The sequence below is a fragment of the Xenopus laevis genome, chromosome 2S (genome assembly GCF_017654675.1).
Source record: "Xenopus laevis strain J_2021 chromosome 2S, Xenopus_laevis_v10.1, whole genome shotgun sequence".
In the NCBI taxonomy this organism is placed as follows: domain Eukaryota; kingdom Metazoa; phylum Chordata; class Amphibia; order Anura; family Pipidae; genus Xenopus; species Xenopus laevis.
Window position 1 is genome coordinate 140,664,004 of NC_054374.1, and position 17,661 is coordinate 140,681,664.

A 17,661-nucleotide genomic window follows, 5' to 3' on the forward strand; every position below is an offset into this window, starting at 1 on the left:
CTTTTCTCATTTGAATGGCTGCCCCCATGCTACACAGCAGCTTATTTATATAATGAATAGTAGTTTCTGAAGCAAACATAGCAGTTTTACAGTGCAGGGAAATACTGCATTATATTTTAAGTACTTTAAAACACTTTCATTTTTTGATGTTACTGTTCCTTCCTTTAACTGTTCCTTTAAATACACTTACATTCTCCTTTGCCTTAGTATCCTGAACCATTACTGATCCTGCAATGTTTTTATGCTGTTGGCAGAAACTGGAACTCGAAGTAAAGGCAGATAGATGAGGATAAAACAAAGACAATCCCTGGTTGAACCTAAAGACTCCTGTGCTTTAAGGCAGCAATGTTAAAGGATCAGTATAACCTCTTGTGGTATATTAGTTCAGGGAATAGGGCTTGTGACCGTTTTTCTAATGTTGAAGTGTAACTTATCATTTTTAAAATTCTAACAGCTCTTGGGGGGGGGTCGCCGACTCTTTAACAGTTTTAAATTAATACATTTAGTTGATACAATTGTTGTTTTTGTCCCTGTTGAGCAGAATTCCTGGGTTTCATTAAAGGGGTGGTTCACCTTTAAAGTAACTTTTATTATTTTATAGAACGGCCAATTCTAAACAACTAAACAGCTCAGCTCACTGTCCCAGGTTTCTTACTAAAATGTCCCTAGTTTCTATTTCGTCTCCTGTAGCAACGCCTGAAAAGTATACAAAGTTTCTGAAACTTAATTAAAATTGTGAGGCTTTTTGGCAGAGCCCAGTACATTGAGCAGCTGAACTTCAATAGATTTGTAACAATTTAAGATAAGCAAAGATACAATTGTAACTTTTAAGATAAACATGTCTCTTGGGAGAACAGAGATTAGCAGTTTAAAGGGCAATTTCAGCTTCATTAGCAAAACTGTTATAACTAGGGATGCACCGAATCCAGGATTCGCTTCTAGGTCCTGCTAGGATTCAGCTTTTTTCAGCAGGATTCGGCCGAATCCTTCTGCCCGGCCAAACCGAATCCTACTTTGCATATGCAAGTTAGGGGAGGGAAGGGAAATTGCATGACTTTTTGTCACAAAACGAGAAAGTAAAAAAAGTTTTCCCCTTCCCACCCCTAATTTGAATATGCAAATTAGAATTTGGATTTGGTATTTGGCCGAATCTTTCGCAAAGGATTCGGGGGCTTTGGCCGAATCCAAAATAGTGGATTCTATGCATCCCTAGTTATAATACCTAAAACATGGTGCTAAAACTCCCAGAAATTTCTTCAAACTTTAATAACCTGCCAAATTTTGTAAAATGGGCTTGATAATTAGGGGGTGTGGTCATAAAATGTATGTGGTCAAAATTTTTCATCACCTGTAGCGTGGCAGATTCATTTTTATAATGAATTACTTACTTAAGTACTCCTTTAAAGAAACAACAACAAAAAACGAACGATTCGAACAATTTTTATCAATCGATCGAAGGATTTTTATTCGACCAAAAAAAACGTAGAAAAGTGCTCTGGAAGGTCCCCCATAGGCTAGCATTGCACTTCGGTAGCTTTAATTTGGCGAAGTATGAAGTCGAAGTTTTTTTTAAAGAGACAGTACTTCGATTATCAAATAGTCGAATGATTTTGACTTTGAATCGTTCGAATCAAAGTCGAATATAGCCTATTCGATGGTCAAAGTACCCAAAAATTTACTTCGAAATTTGAACTTTTTGAAATTCGAACCATCACTCGAGCTTAGTAAATCTGCCCCCTAGACATGGAGACTTGGCACTCGCATGGAGAACAGTTGCAGTTTCTTATAAAACATGGCAAGCCCACCCCATTATTGGTTGGTATAGTGACTGAAAGCTGAAGCTGCAGGATGGGCATCACCCACAGAAATGCTAGACAGCAAGTTCTACTTAATGCAGTTGATCTGTAAATAAAATATAAGAATCGGTTAGCTTTTTCGTGGTTTAGCCAAGAACCTGAGCCTTTCCTCTGTACAGTTTCGTTTACTGCTGATTGTTTTGAAAGGCCTCAAGGCATGTGATTTTTCAGAAATTGGGAACAGAAGGGAACAACGCTATGAGCTGGAAATCGTTTACGTTATTTAACTCTTTGTTCTCACTGATAACAAACATGTCCCTTTACAGTGTTGTATTGCCAGTATTTCTTTTGATCTGATAAGAGAATATGTTACAAACCACTTAAAGGGGAACTATCATGGAAATTAAAATTTAATATAAGCTCCAGCATACTGAAACAAGAAACTTTCTAAATACAATCAACTAAAAATTGTGTACTGTTTCTGAAATAATCAAGTTTATCTTCACTATCCCTCTCTCAGCATCTGTTTCTCTTCATTCTGTCTTCATGCAGGAGTTGGGTGTCAGATGAATGATCCAATATATCTTATAGGGGGAACTCCTTTTGCCAAGAAGATGTATCCGAGCTCACTCTATTAAAATCATCAGAAATCCTGTCTCTCTACATAGTTATTTTGTTAGATTTTGTTTGTACTGGAATCAGTTGAGTGAGCCCATTATTATCTTTAGCACTAAGGCCAAACTGTCTGTTCATGCAGACTCGTCTGAGGGTGTTGGTGTCCAATATTAACACATATGCCCACCTTTAAGGGGATGTTCTCCTTCCAACACTTTTTTCAGTTCAGTTGTTTATAGATAGTTCACCAGAAATAAAGACTTTTTTATAAAAAAATACTTTCTATTCGTGACCATTTTTCTAATATTTAAGTTTAATGTTTAATTTCTCACCTTCTTATGTCTTTCTGTAGCAGCTCTGGGGAGGCCAGCAAATCTGTATAGTGTTCCAATCTTTATATTTAAAGGAGAAGGAAAGCTACGGAGGTATTTTATTGCCAATAGTTTAGCTGCAATAGTGCAAGCTAGAATGCTATATTTATTCTGTAGAATTTTTTTACCATACCTGAGTAAAAAACTATAGAAGGTCTCTGTTTGTTTAGGATAGCAGCTGCAGTATTAGCTTGGTGTGACATCACTTCCTGCCTGAGTCTCTCCCTGCTCACTTATAGCTCTGGGCTCAGATTACAGCAGAGAAGGGGGAGGGGGTTAAGAGGAGCAAACTGAGCATGCTCACGCCTGGGGCAAGGAGGTTTAAGATGAAGGCTGATACAGAAGGACACAATAGAAGGAAAAAAAATGTTGTGTTTCTTTTGACAGAGGACTCAGAGCAGCATTACTTTGAGGGTTTACTGGTATATTTAGGTGGACCTTTCTGATCAGGTTTTATAACCTTTCCTTCTCTTTTAATGTTAGTTGTACATTTTTTTTAATCTTTTTATCTTTTGCCCTACTGAGCAGAATCTTAGAGTTTCATTACAGGCAGCCACTATAACTAATAACATTCCATAGATGCTACTGATTCTGTATCAACTAATGTAGCAAATTGTAACAGCCTTCCTGAATTATTGAGCTGCTAGACTGAAACACCAGTCAGCAATTCTAGAAAAACATTAACAAATGGAAAGCCACTGAAAAAGTCTTTATTTCTGGTGAACAATCTGAAAACAGCTGAACGGAAGTTGAACAACAACTTTTAAGGGTTTGTTTTTTTGTGAATTATTTTCCCAGCCACCTCTTCTTGTCTGGAGCCTCTACAGCATTTTTCCGAATGATCAACATGGTATCAACATGGCAGGAGCTGAAAAGGGCAGTTTATTTGAGGGATGGCTCTCTACAGACTTCTAGAACTGAAAACTTTGCTGATATAAAATAGGACAATTTTAGCAAGATATATTGTATTTTCAGAAATAAGACAGATGGATATCGTCAATAGGAATATAAAGGTTTATTTTCTAGCGTTGTTTCATCAAAATTCAAATTTGTGGAATGCTAAGTTTTTTTTCTACTTTGAATAAGCTTGAATTTGCAAAAATTTGAATGCTTGCTTATTTATTAAAACATCTGAATATAAAAAATTTGAAAGAAAATTTGAATATCTTGAATTTTTACTCTATCGTTTCCAGTGGGTGAAAATGTTTGAAAAACTTGCATTAAAAAAATGCCTTAAAATTGCCATATATGTTTCCCATTGACGTCAACATGAACTCGGCTTTAATTGGCGAAGTTTTAAATATGAGCGTTACAAATTTTTTACGCTTAATAAATATCGTACAAACATGTTTTTAAAAAAGCACACTTGGAATTCCCAAGTTTTAGCGTAAACATTTGATGTGTTGAAATTTTTTTAATTTGAACGTTAATAAATACCCAACTGCAAAGTTGCATCTATCCAAGGCAACAGGAGGGCAATATTATTATTATTATTATTTATAATTTATATTAGGCTGTAGTTTGATATATATTATATATTTTAAAAAGCAATATTTATGACTCTCTTTCTCTCTGTCTCTTTCTCTCAGTCTCTCTCTCTCGGTCTCTAATCTATGGGTTGCCTTGCTGTGAGTGTTTTGCACTCGGTCATTTATCAACACTGGGCAAATTCGCCCATGGGCAGTAACCCCTGCCAATCAAATTCCTTGCAGCTGTGATTGATTGCTATGGGTAACTGCAAATTTGCCCAGTATTGATAAATGTGGCCCACTGTGTTATATTTGCAGGCACCAAAGCTTTATCCATGAAATTGTAATGCATTGTTCATCACAAAGTAATCATATGCATTTGCATTATCCAACTATTAAGAAAATCTGTGGCATTCATATTTATGATACTTTCTTTGTCCCCAAGTATGTAGTTATATGATGACAGATAATTGCCTGTACAGTGCAATTTTTGAGTCAATATTATGGAACCTTTTACAAATCAGGCAGGGGTCACATCAAGCTGTTGATGCCGTTCTCTCCCAACAGGTTTGAATAGTCCAGGAGACAATTATTTGATTAACCTGATTTGGCCCATCACTGTTTGGGGGCTTTTACAGCAAATGAAACACAAACAGAGGATCTTGTTTGCAGGGGCTAAAGTATCAGCAATATAAATTCTTAGGCATACTTGGGGCAGATTTATCAAGGGTCGAATTTCGAATTTGCAAAACTTCAAAATTCGAATTCAAATAGACCAATCGAAATTAAATCAATCAAGGTTTTTTTTGGCTGAATAGGTCCGTTTTCATTCAAATAGGTCTGTTTTCATTCAAATACAAATCTAAGTAATAGCGCATTCGATTCAACCAATTGACTCCAAATAGCTTCTAGGAGGTCCCCCATAGGCTAAAACAGCAATCGGGCAGTTTTGGCATTTATATTTATCATTTGATTTTTTTTTATGTCGTTTTGAGTGTGCGAGATATGATGCTTTATGTTGCAGGTGTTGATTTGGACCTTTTTTTAAATAATGGCTAGTTTTTGCTGGGTTTGGATTATATTTTCCCATCGCGAGTCTTCATAATCTGGATTTATTTTCATTTATGGTTTTGTGGGATTTTGCACCACTTTCTGGAGTATACGCTACCCCAGCCCATCCACATAAAGGTGCAGTATACTGATCATGCATGCACTCATAAGCAGCTGGCCCTTATAGATGACCCCTAAATGCCACCATTTCGGGCCAGTGCATCATGTGAGAAAAGGTAGAAGACTAAAGGTCCCCATAGACACAAAGATTTTTCTTTGATGAACGACAGATTTTAGTGCAATCCAACAAATCCGTCAAATTATTGTGAAGTTAGTGGGAATCGAACAATCGTACATCTTACAATTTTTCATCCAACATCTGTCAGAAAATTGATTGGCCATCTTAAAAAATTTTCATCAGTCACAGTGAAATCTATAGCTGGCCATTGATGTAAAGATATTTAAAAGATCTTTTCGTTATCATGAGACCAAGATTATCTTGAAATGATAGTTTAAGGGGCCCATTTACTTAGTTCGAGTGAAGGAATAGAGGAAAAATAGTTCGAATTTCAAATGTTTTTTTTGGCTACTTCGACCATCGAATGGGCTACTTTGACCTTCTACTACGACCTTCGACTTCGAATCGAACGAAAAATCGTTCGACTATTCGACCATTCGATAGTCGAAGTACTGTCTCTTTAAAAAATTCTTCGACCCCCTAGTTCACCACCTAAAACCTATCGAGGCCAATGTTAGCCTATGGGGAAGGTCCACATAGGCTTCCTACAATGGATTTAAATCCTTCGAATCGTTCGATTTGAAGGATTTAATCGTTCGATTGAACGATTATTCCTTCGATCGTAGGAATAGCGCAAAATCTTTTTACTTCAACAGTCGAATATCGAGGGTTAATTAACCCTCGATATTCGACCCTAGGTAAATGTGCCCCTAAATGTACGATTTGTCCATCAACTAAAAAGACCATTTCAAGTGATATTGTCTCGTAGAAGCCAGGAAAACTGAGGGTAGTTGCCTGCTTGGCCCTGCAAACATAGATGGCTTTGACTGTGACTGATGACATTTTTTTAACCTGCCCGATCAATTTTCTGACAGATGTCGGACAAAAAATCATAATCGTTTGATTCCGATAATTTGACGGATTGGCTGGTTTGCACAAAATCGATCGTTCACCAAAGAAAAATCTTTGCGTCTATGGGGACCTTATGTTTGCAGGGCCACAGCTATCCTCAGTTTTCCTGGCTTCAACTAGACATCGCTTGAAATGGTCCTTTCAGTTGATGGACAAATCGTACATTTAAACGATCATTTCAAGATAATCTTAGTCTCGCGATAACGAAAAGATCTTTTAAAAATCTTTACATCTATGGCCAATTTAACGGGTGCTCTAGTGGTATGAATTATTTTAGTACACAGAACTGCTGTACATGGGAATGCATACAGAAGCTCTATGCACTTTACTGCAGTTTAGGGCTTTTACTGCAATTTGTTACATTTTTATTATTACGTTTTTATTTGTGTCTATAATAGATTGTTATACAATACAGTATATTTCACATAAAAAGCATGTATCTTACTTCTTTTACATGTGCTTAATGTATTGAGGAACACTCCATAGTTTAATTAGAGCTATGATGGAAACAGAATTAGTCATCAGTGTCTGTCCAGAGTTACAAGCTTAAATAAATGCACATGAATTCATACTATGTTCAAATAAACAGTTTGGAAGATATTAGAGGTAATACCCAAATAATGGATGCTCCAGAAAAAGAGAATTAAAGAGCCATTAGAACCTAAATATTATGGGGTTCTGTATACATTAAACTATAATGTGCTTTTATCTTGTTAAACATTGAGTTTATTTCCAAAACTCATAAAAATCTGTATAAGGAGTAAAATTATTTAAGCTCTTTTGGACAGAGCTCTCTTCACCTCTTGTATCAGTTACTGTTTGCTTTGTATATAATTCTGTATTCTCGGAATATAAATACTTTTATTGTACAGCATTGCAGAATATGTTGAATCTTTATAAATACATGTATAATAATAATAATACTTAAAGTGGATGTCTACCCAAATTATAAAGAAATAATATTTTGTATAATAATGAAAGTAAGTATAAGCAGCTTTACAGTATACGTGAATGAAAAATGTTAATTGCAATTTGGGAAAGCAGTGTTGGCTGAATACTGCTCAGCAGTTAGTCCAAGTTCCATAGATAATTGTTTCCAGCTCACAGGTTTACTCTTCCGTTCTCTGTTTTCTATGTGTACCATTAGCCTGTATGTAATCAATTGTGTCAATATCACTCATTATTTTTGATGAATGGAAAAGAATATTATTAGAAGCATGATCGGTTTACATTCTTTGCGCTAAAAATATTTTTTTTGTATATTTTGTTATTCAGGTATTCTGTGGTGAATGCCCTTTGCCACTGCAATCACCATTCATGTATCATACTGATCGCGGGGTCTGCACTTCCGAATACAGCAGCCATTACTGATCACTCAGTATAGGAAATGTAATTTTAAGTCATGTGTAAGTAGCACCCAAATGAGAAATCTTGCTTGGTCTTTTATATCAATCAATATTTCAGGTAATCATTGCTCAGACAGAATCCATACAAATGAGTTGCTTACTAAAATATTCACTGATTAGTATAATAGCAAAATAAATACAAGGGGTAGCAGGGTTCTATATAATCTTGGCTACTAATTTAACAATGGACTATTAACTTAATCAGCCATTACGGTAACCATACCTCACAACTGTCTCGTTTTTCGTGGCACAGTCACGATTTTGACAGCTCAACCCGCAGTATCGATTGTTACTGAAATGTCCCGGCTTTCTCTTTGATCTCCTGCACGGAACAGCCAGAAAAGATACAATGTTTGTAACTTAATTGGCTTTTGGCAGAGAGGCCAGAACACTCAGCAGATGCACTTTGATACTTTTGTAACACTTTAAGATAAGCAAAGAAGCAATTATAACAATTTAAGTTAAGCTGGTCTCTTGGGGAAACTGTGACTTGCAGTTTAAAGGGCAATTCACCTTCATTAGCAATAACACATTAAAATCACATAAAAAACACATAAATGTGTTCAAACTTTCATAACCTGCCAAATTTTGTAAAACATGGTAATTAGTGGCCAAAGAAAGGAGTGTGGTCAAAAAATTAAACTCGCTACGTGCGAGTGCCTCTTTCTATTTCCCACAAACCACAATCGTGATTTGTGAATTGTGTTGGTTAATTTAGTATCTTATATATTGGTAGACCACAACTGCTGCCTCCCCATTCCAAGGCATTGGAATTTTAGATATACGTTGTGTCATGAAAAAAAAGGCACATGGTGTACATGTTAGTAGGGATGTACCAAACCCACTATTTTGGTATTTGGTATCTTTCATGAAGGCTTCAGAAAAATCCATAATGGAATGCAAATGTACATTAAGGCAAGGAAGGGTTAAATAGAAATGTGTGACATATAAAACACAGTTTCCTTGTTCGTGAGACTAAGGGGCAAATTCACTAACGCGCGAAGCGCCGAACGCTAGCGTTAATTCGCTAGCGTTGGGCATTTTCGCTACTGCGCAAATTCACTAACGAACGCTGGCGTAGTTTCGCTAGTGTTACTTCGCAACCTTACGCCAGGCAAATCTGCGCTAGTGACAAAACTACGCAAATTCACTAACTTGCGCAGTGTAGCGAACGCTACCTTTTACGCTAGACTTCCTTCGCCACCTCAGACCTGGCGAAGCGCAATAGAGTAGATAGGGATTGTTTAAAAAAAAAGTCAAAATTTTTTCTAAGTCCCAAAAAACGCTGGCGTGTTTTCTACATGATGGCTGATAGGCTGAAAAAGATCGAAAAATATTTGGGGCTCCCCTTCCTCCCCCCTACATTTCCTGACTCATGGCAACTTACCTAGACAGTGGGCACATGTGTAGGGCAAAAAAAAAATTTTTATTTGCAGATTTGAAGGTTTTCTAGGCATTTGTAGTGCAGATACGTGTTCCTCCATTGAAATTTGAATTTCGCGCCGTATGCAAATTAGCCTTCGCTAGCGCAACTTCGCTTTATATAGCGAAACAACGCTAGCGCAACTCCGCAACCTTACGCTACCCCTGTGCGCAACTTTGGATTTTAGTGAATTTGCGAACCGCTGGCGAAACTACGCCTGGCGAAGTGCGGCGAAGTGCAGCGAAGTTGCGCCTGGCGCAACTTCGCATCTTAGTGAATTTGCCCCTAAAAGTCTTCTCATTTTAATGATTTGGATTTAGTTTGACCAGACGCTTAGATTTGGCCTAATCATGCTGAAATTGGCCAAATCTCGGACTCAATCCTGGATTAGATGCATTACTACATTTAGAGAGAATTATGACTATAACCCTGACCTTGGTTAAGTGAATTGTCAGTCTTTGTCGCGAGTGTGAACTTTTTAAAGGACTCTTGGGTAGCTCCTAGCGTTGAATTTGAGTTTGATACAAGCATGTGATTTAGAATTATTAAAGCTGGGTGTTATACGTTACTTATGCATATGAAGTTCTGTGTATCTGTATTGTAACGTTAATATGCTTATAAAAATATTATTTACGACTATGATGATTGATTATGGTGGCAGGTTAAATTTGATCTCCACAGTTAGCATAGCACTTTGCTTTTGTAACGTAACAAAAAATTCTTAAAAACAATTACAGGTATTGGATCTGTTATCCGGAAACCCGTTATCCAGAAAGACCTTAATTACGGAAAGGTTGTCTCCCATAGACTTCATTATACTCAAATAATTAAATTTTTTTTTTAAAGTATTTCCCTTTTCTCTGTAGTAATAAAACAGTACATTGTAATTTATCCTAACTAAGTTATGATTAATCCTTATTGGATTCAAAACAATCCTGTTGGGTTTAATTAATGTTTAAATGATTTTCTAGTATGGAGATCCAAATTATGTAAATATCCCTTATCTGGAAAACCCCATGTCCCGAGCATTCTGCATAACAGGTCTCATACCTGTACATTTCTTACTGTAAAACACCTCTGAAATTGATTGCCTCATAGTACTAAGGTAATTTATTGCCTATTGCTTACAGAGCGAACAGTATTTCACGTCTTATCTGCACATAGATGTTTTAGTCTTGCCAAGGCAAACATGTTGTGTCCTGGTTCTCCAGGATTCACCCTTTGACATTTAATGTCCAAAAGGCAAATGCTGTGCTCTGTTCCCTGCTTTAACAGAAAAGACCTGTTTGGTCATGAGAGAGAACAGGAAGCATGTGTGGTATGCTAAGGAGCAAAACATTAATGATATAATTTTTATAAAGTCTCCCTCTCAGTGGAGGTACCCAGATCAGCAAGTTCCATTTCTCATAGCAACATGTTCATACCCCAAAGTATCTTTCTTTTGTGCTTCTTTTATAGCCCAAGTCTTCCTTTGTGCTTAGTAGAGACTATACATCATTCACATCAGTCCCTGTCTTAGTGAAGCTTATAATCCAAGATCCCTATCTCATTCACACAAATTAGGGTAGAGTCCTGCGCGGAACCAATTTGTTAAACCCAACCCGCACCCGCATACTTACCCGCTACCCGACCCACAAGTACCTTATCCGCAACAACGATGTCATTGTGCTGTCATTGTAAAACAGGAAGTGCTGTTGTTGTAAACCGGAAGTGACATCATCGGAAGTAGGCGTGATCAGAAAAAAAGGAGTAAAACCCGCTATTGAGAAGACCCGCGACCCGAAGCGCAACCCGGAGAACCGCCAACCCGCGTCTATACCAGCTCCCAAAACCTTTGTCTGCAACCGAGGGTTCCGCAGGTTTTTGTTGGTAACCCGCGGGTACCCGACCCACTGCAGGACTCTACATTAGAGTCAGTTTTATCAGGAGTCAGATAACCTGCCTGTATGTTTTTGAAATGTGAGAGGAATCAAGGGTACCCAGAAGAAACCCACACAGACATGGGTCAAACACACAAAGTCCTTGCAGATACTGCCCTGACTGGAGTCCAGCCAAGGACTCAATGCTGCAAGGCTGTTCTTAAAAGGATACTGTCATGTTTTTTTCATCATGCATCAGTTAATAGTGCTGCTCCAGCAGACTTCTGCGCTGAAATCTGTTTTTCAAAAGAGCAAACAGATATTTGTATATTTAATTTTGAAATCTGACACAGGGCTAGACATATATGCAGTTTCACAAGTGCCCACAGTCATGTGACTTGTGCTCTGATAAACTTCAGTCACCCTTTACTGCTGCACTGCAATTTGGAGTGATATCACCCACCCCATCAGCCCATCAGCCAAACTATGGGAAGCTAACCAGATAACAGCTCCCTGGTAGAACAGCCCTCAGTAGTAAAAATTCACGTCCCACTGTGACTCCTTCAGTTACATTGAGTAGGAGAAACAGCCTGTCTGAAACCAGTTCCATCCTGAAGTGCTGTCTTTTCTGTAAGCACATGACCAGGCAAAATGAGCTGAGATGGCTGCCTACACACCAATATTACAACTAAAAAAATACACTTGTTGGGTTAAGAATTGCATTTTACATGATAGAGTGAATTATTTGCAGTGTAAACAGTGTAATTTAGAAATAAAAAAATACACCATAAATATCATGACAAAATCTGTTTAAACAGATGGACCCTGGAAAATGTCCAGGTCTGCTTGCAAACATCAGGCTCTTTGTTCTAGGAAGCTTGATTACCCTTTGGAGATTAAATATCTCATCTTTATAGTTTTAATTTAAAAATTAAAACATTTAATTTATATCTTACCAGGACTTTGACGTGCAGCTGTTGGGCCAAAATCATTCATACCATTTGTTTCTCTTGACATGTACTCTAAATTTATGTTTTTCTGTCTTAAAGATATTGTGACGTGCAGAGAATGCTTAACAGAATCCCTGTTATTAATACAGGAGTTTTATATAAAAAATAAAATCTGTACACGGGGTGTAGTACTTGCGAAGTGTATGTGTTCATATACTCCAAAGATATCCGGTAGAACGCATGCAATATGCTGTAGGAGTGGAGCTATGAAATATAAAGCTTCAACCAATCTCTGTGTCTCTTCCTATCTGGCAACCGGTTTAGCTAGACAAACACCAGCTGAGAGCTTTCAGTAGAGGAAAGAGATAACATGTGCTACAAAGGCTTCTCTCTGCCTCTGACATATGGATGTCTTTTGAGACCTGGAGCTGTTGCACCGGGGAACTTGTAGGATGCCAAATGATGCAGGTTTGTGTGATAATGAGTTCACTGTTCAGATCAGCAGCAGATTCTTTAACACTCAACATTCAGATTGTATCTCTGTATTGCCTTTTGTGTGGGTGCCACTTTTTTATCTGCTGTTTGTGCTGACTTGGTATTTACTGTTCTACTTGTTGCCTTTAAGGCATTTCAAAACAGTTTTCTGTACTGTGTGATTGCAATTTATAGCATGGACTATAAAGGGGTGATTCACCTTTAATTTAACTTTTAGTACGGTATAGCATGGCTGTTTTTATGCAACTTTTCAGTTGGCCTTCATTTTTTCTTTTTTATGGTTTTCTTCTGACTCTTTTCCAGCTTTCATATGGGGGTCACTGACCCCACCTAAAAGAACAGTGCTCTGTAAGGCTACAAATGTATTGTTATTGCTAGTTTTTATTACTCATCTTTCTATTCAGGCCCTCTCCTATTTATATTCCAGTTTCTAATTCAAATCAATGCATGGTTGCTAAGGCTATTTGGATCCTAGCTACCAGATTGCTGACACTGCTGAATAAAAATCTAAATAACTCAAAAACCACAAATAATAAAAAATGAAAACCAGTTGCAAATTGTCTAAGAATATCACTCTCTACATCATACTAAAAATTAATTCAAAGGTGAACAGCCCCTTTAAACTCTTGGTTCTGCTTAAGCTAATTTTTTCTCCTTATTTTTAGAAAATATAAAAGCTGGTTATTACTGGTTTTTATCCTCTGTTCTTAACCTTGCAAATTTACCATTCCTAATATGACTTTTTTTCATAGCTTTGAAAAGATGAGGAAATATATTATAAGCAGTTGCTGTCTTTAAATGCCATATTGATTACCTTGGATGAGACCTCAACCAAAGTTATGAATATGAAATATTCAAAGCACACATTCATCAACATGCAAACCAGAACTAAAAAAGAATGCTCTTTAAAATGAGTCCATATGGGACATTATCTCGCCATTAAATAAAAGAAAGAACCACTAGGGTGTAGGGTAAATGCAGTTGTGTGGCATCCACCATTCCTCCAGCATTGTGTACTGCCTCACAATAAGCATATGCGTTATGCCTTGCTCCTTAATCACCTTTTGAGTCCTTCCTTCTTTGTCCTCGGTCTTTATTTTAAGTTTCACAGAGGGAAGACGGATCCAATGGCAGAACTGAATGTGAATTCCTTAGTTAATGTCTGTGTTTGTAGCCATTCTTTATCTACATAAGTGAACCTGATCTGATCCAAGTCTTTAAAAAGTTGGCGGAACAACCAGATCAATAGCAGCCTGTTCTTTAGAAAACTGATTATACTACAGGGTCATTGTCTAACTCTAAACAGATGATTTAACATTTTCAATAAAAATCACTAACTGCTTTTTATTTGGAAAATCTAGTGCTTTTGGCTGCACAGAAAGACCGTTGCTTTGGAAATTGCAATGAATATGTCCAAACTGACCAATAACCATAGGCCTCTTAAAAGGGTGGCTGATCTTTATGCTAAATTTAGTATGTTATAAAATAGCCAATTCTAAGACATTTTCAATTGGTCTTCATTATTTATTTTTTATAGTTTCTAATTATTTGCTTTCTTCTCTTCAAATGGGGCTTTTAAATGGGGGTCATTGACCCCCTCTAATAAGGAAAATGCTTTGTAAAGCTACAAATGTGCTGTTATTGCCATCATAACCTCATAATAGGCAATCCTGTAGCATTATCTGCCATATGGTACAACTTTATGGGTCTTGTTCCCTTGAAGTTTCTCATTTTGAGATGTATACAATATTGCACACCCCTCTCAAATAAGCTGTTTGCTGTGCATTTTGTTTTTTGTTTTTCTGTAATCGTGAATCTTTTGTTTTCAGGTTGTGTAATTTTCAAGAACATGACTGGTTGTTCCTATTGATTGGTAATTTTACTGGCTCTTTGAGAGAGTATCGAAAATGAGTAATGAGTGGGTAAGTTAATTAAAAATTATGCATAGCCCTTAATTTTGTTTTTAAAGAATATATATATATATATATATATATATATATATATATATATATAAATAGCTTGGAGCCCCCGCACTTCTGACATCCAATAGTTGGAGGTGCTCGATCAATTGGTGAATCATACAAGAATAAGGGATCAGTACACTCCTTTTTCAATATTGAATGAATGCTTTTATTTTTGCATTTTTATCCGACGTTTCGGTCCCACCTGGGGACCTTTTTCAAGGATACCTATATCCTTGAAAAAGGTCCCCAGGTGGGACTGAAACGTCGGATTAAAATGCAAAATTAAAAGCATTCATATCCATATATATATATATATATATATATATATATATATATATATATATATATATATATATATATATATATATATATATATATATATATATATATATATATATACAGGGCCGCCATTAGAAATCACGGGGCCCCGTACAACAAAATTTTTGGGGCCCCCTGGGCCCCGCCCACACTGACGACCAAGCTCCGCCCCATATCCCGCCCACATCGCAGTTAAAAGACCACACAGACATCAGCGCTAAAAAGTAACCCCCCCCCCACACAAGTTGTAAAAAGCTATTGATGGTCAGGGCCCCCTTATAAAAAAAATTGGGGCCCCAAAAAAAAAAAAAAAATTTTTTTTTTATAAAAACATTGGTGGCAGGGGCCCCCTGTTAAAAAAAAACTTGGGGCCCCAACAAAAAAATGTAAAAAAACTAAAAAATAAACAAACATTGGTGGCAGGGGCCCCCTTCTAAGTTAAAAACAAATTGGGGCCCCAAAAAAAAATTTGAAAAAAAATTAATTTTTTTTTTGAAAAAAAAAAAAAAAACATTGGCGGCAGGGGCCCCCTTATAAGTTAAAAACAAATTGGGGCCCCAAAAAAAATTTGAAAAAAAAATTAATTTTTTTTTGAAAAAAAAAAAAAAACATTGGCGGCAGGGGCCCCCTTATAAGTTAAAAACAAATTGGGGCCCCAAAAAAAAATTTGGAGAAAAAAAAATTTTTTTGAAAAAAAAAAAAATGGTGGCAGGGGCCCCCTTACAAGTTAAAAACAAATTGGGGCCCCAAAAAAAATTTAAAAAAAAAACTGGTGGCAGGGGCCCCCTTACAAGTTAAAAAAATTTGGGGCCACCAAAAAGAAAATTAATTTTTTTTTTTAAAAAAAAACCCCAAAAAAAAACAATGGTGGCAAGGGGCCCCTTACGAGTTAAAAAAAAAATTGGGGCCCCAAAAACAAAAGTTTTAAAAAAAAGATTGGTGGCAGGGGCCTATAGAATATTAAAATAATACATTGGTGGCCAGGGGATTAAAAAAAAAAAAAAAAACACAAACTGGTGTTCAGTAGAATTGAACTCATGGCTTCAGTACTTCAACTTGGCCTCCTTTCGTGACTTCGGGTCTTTTCACCGCTTCAGGACTTCGGCTTCGGCTGTTTTCGTGACTTCGGGTCTTTGCGCTGCTTCAGGACTTCGGCTGTTTTCGTGACTTCGGGTCTTTTCGGCGCTTCGTGACTTCGGGACTTCGGCTTTTTCCGTGACTTCGGGTCTTTTCGTCGCATCGGCTTCGGCTTTTCGGCACTTCCGCATTCGGCACTGAAGAGGCAAGACGTACGGCTCGGGCGCTCGTAAGGGGGGCCCGGATCTTCAAAAAAATGCAGCGCTGCCGGGCCCCCCTTCATGCCCGGGCCCGGTACGCTTGTCCCCCCTGTCCCCCCCTGATGGCGGCCCTGTATATATATATATATATATATATATATATATATATATAGGACCTGTTATAACGGATCTTCATACGTTAAGTCTACTAGAAATACATGTATGTATTGTTGATTTCTTAAAGCAATTTATTTGATTTTCTTTAATGCTACCCGGGTGGAAGGTTAATAATATGCGACAAGCTGGCTGCTTGTACGCATAATTTTTTGGGGAAATTCGCAATGGTAGGCAGGTACGCGTAGTATAAGGAGCAGAAAGACATGGACGCTACGGCTCTTCAAGCCAAAAATTTTCCACTAAAAGGCACTGACAAACAGTACATCAGCATTGCATCATCATGGATTCACCTTTTCACACTTAGCCACTTAATCAGACCCAGGGGTGACCATTTCAGCCCAAAAGAAAAATCCTAAAAATAATTCCTTCTCATTGGGGGCTACCTTCACACGTTTGCTGAGTTCCTTCACTAAACTGGGCCCCTTGTGGACTACCAGCAAAACCAGATAAGTTGGGGTCACCATTCTACTCACAGCCCTTTGGGATATCACTTAGCCTCCTGGCTCCTCTCAATTTCCCAGATATTGGTCATGGTCACAAGGCTCCCTCTGCTCCTCACAGCCAGGTATTCTTCCTGCCGTGCCCTGCTCAGGGATACCCCACTAACTCTTTCATTAGATTGACATACCTTTCCACAGGACAGCCTTTCTGTGGAAAGTGATCTCCAATATGTGAGCTATTCCTGTGGAATCGAGTGTCTGGCTTGCCTGTTTCTTCCAAAAGCCCCTGCAATTAAAGCCCCTGAACAGAGGAACCCTTCTCTATTTATTTAGACTTTTCCTTGAGTTTACCTCTCCTACTGGGGAGAAATTAAAGGAAAAACCCACCTTTTTCCCATCTCTGTGGCCACTCAACCACAATGAATACAAAAACAGCTGTAGTAAATGAATAATAAATCTGTCTTTCAACTAGTCTATGGTTTGTTATGGCTTTCATGCATTTAATGTTTTGTAACTGCAGGCTATAATTTGTCTATGGTGTCACAAAATTATTCATAATGTAGATTTTTTTGTTGTTGTAAATATTTGACAGTTTTCTGTTCTTGCTCATGGTGAGATCTGTTAATAAGGTGGCTGTACACATAGAGATCCGCTCGTTTGGTGATCTCTCCCCAATATGCCCACCTTCAGGGTTGTAGATATTGGGCCGATCCGATCGTGGTTGAATCACAGGACCGGATCAACAAACCGATGCTGTCCGAGATCCAACAGGATTTTCACCTCTGCCCAATCGACATCTGGCCAACTCTCGGCCAGATATCGATCGGGGAAGCCTGTAGGAGGGCCCCACACAATAAGGGCCAATAAGCTGCCGACTCTGTCTGTCGACAGCTTTTATCGG

The 17,661-nt window shown here is 37.7% G+C and overlaps 1 protein-coding gene across 5 annotated transcripts in view; it reads left to right on the forward strand.

Moving 5' to 3' along the window:
* Positions 1-17,661, forward strand: part of fndc3a.S (fibronectin type III domain containing 3A S homeolog) — a 103,983-nt gene that overhangs the window by 4,189 nt on the left and 82,133 nt on the right. The window contains exons 2-3 of one of the 5 annotated variants that reach the window (XM_018250177.2): positions 7,727-7,857; positions 14,414-14,506. The exons of 1 other annotated variant lie outside the window; for it this stretch is intronic. The gene's annotated coding sequence lies outside the window, so the exon portion shown is untranslated. Of the gene's footprint in view, positions 1-7,726; positions 7,858-12,456; positions 12,558-14,413; positions 14,507-17,661 lie in introns of those variants that run through there. 3 more of the 5 variants (XM_041584476.1, XM_018250179.2, XM_018250178.2) reach the window with 3 other exon arrangements.